We start from the raw sequence: 4,202 nt of genomic DNA on the forward strand, positions 1-4,202 counted from the left end.
TTTGTCACTTTATTTTTGTTTGTTTTAGGTTTAATGGTCAAGGTGCAGTAGAAACAGGGGGGTTTTCAGTCCGCGACAGAAGATGTATTGAGTTTCATCCTGATATCATTGTGGAGCCACGATAGCAAACAGGCACGTTCTTGAAGGGTACCTGATGCTAATATCAGTTAATGTGACATGCAAAACATACACATTAGAAAATCGTCAGGCAAATAAATAACGGAGAAATTGCATACAAATTCAAAAAGTGAATCATATTACATGTACATATTCTACACACTGACCTTGTTGAAGGGCCGGACTCTGACGGCAACTTTGACACAGTCCTTGCTGTGCATGCCTGCAGCTTTAGCCCTCATGGTGCAGCAGCAGAGTGATCGGCTCCTCACACTGGGACTGTATCCAGTTACACGTCAACATGGACACAATCAGGTCAGTGTGACAGGGACAGCGGCGTCCACATTAGTCTGTTTAGCTAATGCATTAAGACAATTTACGGAAAGCATCAAGAAGAAAACATTGAAAGTTTACACATTGTCTATACTGTGTAAGACTTATGATGCCTAAACCCGTAGTCAGAATCAGAAACAGGTTTATTACCAGGTAGGTTTACACGTACGAGGAATTTGACTAGGTGTCGTGGTGCCTACAAAGAAGAATTAAAAACACAGGTAGAGAACTAGAAAAATATTTAAAATAATTAAAAATATAGTAAAATATAACAGTATTTACGGCGCAATAGAAGGAATACATTATGGAATAAAAATCTGCAGTAATGCAAGATATTGTTGCACATTGTGATCTTCCTATGACTTTTCCCTCAAAATGTTTTCTTTTTCTTATAAAAAAACACTGGACACTAGACTAAAACAGAAAGTATTTAGCAGATACTGCTACAGGCTTAAAATTAACCAGTTAACTTGATTGACTACAACAAATAATAATAACCAACATTTAAAATGAAGCAATCTATGCTTTTAGTTTGTTATATTATTTCTCCCTGCCCTGCCGTTTTATTATTGAAGCGTTGCCATGGAGATGGGGCCGGTTTCACTTTCCCCTCCTCTACACCCATAAATTATAAAAGAGACAGAGCTCTGGGAAATAGTGTAATTCCTCCAGGGTGGATTCACATGTTACAGCTACATTAATGTCAACATTTTATGACTCTCTGAAATTACTTTTCACCCTAGCAGCGACATTTCTGACATTAAATATAACCTAAGCTGGCATTTGAAGGGTTGATTGAGTTTGATGGACATCCGATATTATCTGAGGCACAGGATAGGGTCCCAGCTATTGTGGAGGACAATAAGACCCTGGTAGCTCCTTCCAGGCGTTCACTGCACACCACAGACTGACAGGAAAACACACGCTCTTGAAGACAATAAATTGAATTGAGACAGGATTTGAAGTATTCAAGCGTAGCCATATTTATCAAAGAGCAGTCATCAAAAATAAGACATTCTACATACATTCATCAGAAAATAGCCTATTTCTCAGATGTTGGTTGCCATAAATTTAGTTTAACAAGTCTAAGAACATGTCGCAAAACATCTATTTTACATTTTTAAAACTCTAAACAGCTGTGTAAGTCTTTTTGTTGATTTCACACTTTACATCATCCCTATTACACACAGAAACACTCCAATCTGATGGCATTAGTTCACAAGTCTTTCACAGGTAATCCCTCAAATTGACACACATTTTAAGACTATGGCATAGGCAGGCTGATTAGATGATCAAACGCATTCATGACACTTAAAACCTCAAAATGAAAGACATTTTTTACGATTTATTTATGAACTTTATTTGGAACATAGCAAAAGACTATATACACATTTATCAGTAAAAATCATTTGTCTCCACTGGGTTGGTTGCTTTTCTTCTTAAATAGAAAAAGGTAGCAGGCCTCAAGATCTAAAAAGTAAACGATGAGAACAAAAACAAAAAAATAAACAAAAAAGTTAAAAGAGTGAATAAAACCAATTTCTTAGAGCAAGGCTCACTTCAGTCCCTCCGGTTTTATTACTGGGCGCTTCTAAAAGCCCACCTTGATTTATTTCCTTTGTGTCTTTTTGTGTCCAGAGATTTAGGCGGATTACGAGGAGCGTCTTAAAATGTCCCACAGATGCAATATCAAGTGAAATCCAGTCCGGGATGAACGGGATATGTAAACTCCAAAAATATATGCCTCTCTCACACTGCTGTCCAGTGTGTTTTCTCCCAAAAATATATTTTCATGCCTAAATTGCTTCTTTTTTTTTTATTCACTTGTCCTACAGGGAAGTAAATATACAAAGACAACCACAGCACTCTGAGGCATTCGAGGAAATAGAACCATAATGAGTTTAGGCATACACTTGTATTTGACAGCTCTTGACGGAGTTGGTTCAGGTCTTCTCGCGGCTGTCTGAGGTTCCCCGGTTAAAACCACCACCGACCTCCTTAAAGTTTCTTCCTCCGTGTTACAGGTTTTGAGAAAACGGTTTCCATTATTCGTTTGCGTCGAAGGTTCCTGCCGGGGGCTGGGGTCTCTCCCTTCTTCGTCCTCTTCTGTGCTCGGGGGAGGGGATCAGCGGGGCTGGGCAGAGGAGAGAGCAGTTCCACCTCTGCTATGGGAGGAGGCTCCAACACGGCTTTGGATCTGAAGACAAAGAGACAAATACTGTGACTAGCATTCGTCAAACGTTTGTTCGCAAGACATTTCTATCCTATGTCTAAGGGTTCAAAAAGGTATTTTTCGACATGACAAGAGGGTCTTACTTGGCTGTTCTTTTGCCTGATTTTCTGGTTTTAGAAACACTTGCTGCTTTTTCCATCTCGCCAAGGTCTTCTTCTGAAGCAATTTCATCCTGCAAACAAATTGGACAATAAAATAATAAAATAGCTTTTTAAAGACATTTGGTTCAATGTACAACAGAATGACTTCTGATTTTCCGAATTAAAATACAACCATTGACATATGGCTACCATCATTATATAGCTCGGAAGTAAATATTTTTTTCAGTTTTCCAAAATCATATGAAAATGGGCAGTATAAAATCATATAATATATAATTAAACTGCAGATATATTTAATTAATCCAAGTATAATGTGCAACTATTGTCGCCATAACGGCAATATTCACATGAAAGTGTACTAAAGTTGAACTTCAAGGATGCTAATTTGCTTCACTGCCAAAGTAAGCTCGCATACAGTGAAAGTAAACAGGACAAACGTTTTTATTTTGTGTATGTGTGACAGACAGTGTTGGGACTAACGCGTTGCAAAGTAACGCGTTACTGTAACGCCGTTATTTTTGGCAGTAACTAGTACTCTAAGGCAGTGGTTCTCAACTGGTTCTGCGATCGCAGAATTTACCGCATAATCATCAAAATGGCGCAGATTTTTAAAAGGCCGCATATTTATCAAACGGCCGCATAATCCCCGCATTTTTCCACACAAAGTTGAGAGGGAAAAAAAGTGAACTCGTCTTGACGTGAAGTAGTGATGATGATGACGCAACGTCATCAGCTCGCGCATCACAGAAGGTAAACAACACCGTAGAGTGAACGTGTGGAACTCACACGAGAGAAAACACCAAGATGAAAAAATCTGATCCATCTCATTTACCGACGAACACTTCTGTTAAAGACCGGGCAAAGCAGTACCCCGATGTCTTTCACAAAAGTGGGGGGAAACTATTCTGCACCCCGTGCAACTGTGTGTTGGAGCTTAAGAGAAAATCGACGGTGATGACCCACTTTGATTCATTCAAACATTACGAAAATGCTTTCTGCTGCTGCGGACAAGAAAGCCAAACAACTCACGTTCACCGAGGCATCAACCTCCAAAACGCTTTTGAGGGCTACAAGAAACGAAGTGAGTAGCCTACAAGATTGAAGCTGGTCAGATAACGAACGAGTAAATGAAAACAGAATGAGGCGGAGAAGTGTGTGTGGCGGGGGGGGGGGGGAGTGAAGTGTGTGTGAGATTAAAATAGCCCAATTGCTTTTACAATAAATAAACATTGAATGTGTTTAATTGAATAGTAAAGGGGTTTAACGTTAGTGGCAGGTTGTGTGTGAGAGAGAATAAATAAGACAGCCCAATATTAAAAAAATTGTTATTCTTTTCCCCCGCATATTTAGCATATTTCGCAACTTTCCGCATATTTCGCAACTTTCCGTATATTTCCTAACTTCCCGCAATTTCACCG

The 4,202-nt window shown here is 39.2% G+C and overlaps 1 long non-coding RNA gene across 1 annotated transcript; it reads right to left on the reverse strand.

The window, feature by feature from the left end:
- Positions 1 to 1,417: 1,417 nt before the first annotated feature.
- On the reverse strand, positions 1,418 to 2,887 carry LOC104950798 (uncharacterized). Its single transcript, XR_798961.1, has 2 exons — positions 2,767 to 2,887; positions 1,418 to 2,647 (listed from the first exon to the last, which is right to left on the reverse strand). It is a non-coding gene; the product is annotated as an uncharacterized lncRNA (long non-coding RNA).
- Between the last annotated feature and the right edge of the window lie 1,315 nt (positions 2,888 to 4,202).

Source organism: Notothenia coriiceps, unplaced genomic scaffold (genome assembly GCF_000735185.1).
Source record: "Notothenia coriiceps isolate Sejong01 unplaced genomic scaffold, NC01 NC01_scaffold00018037, whole genome shotgun sequence".
Classification (NCBI taxonomy): domain Eukaryota; kingdom Metazoa; phylum Chordata; class Actinopteri; order Perciformes; family Nototheniidae; genus Notothenia; species Notothenia coriiceps.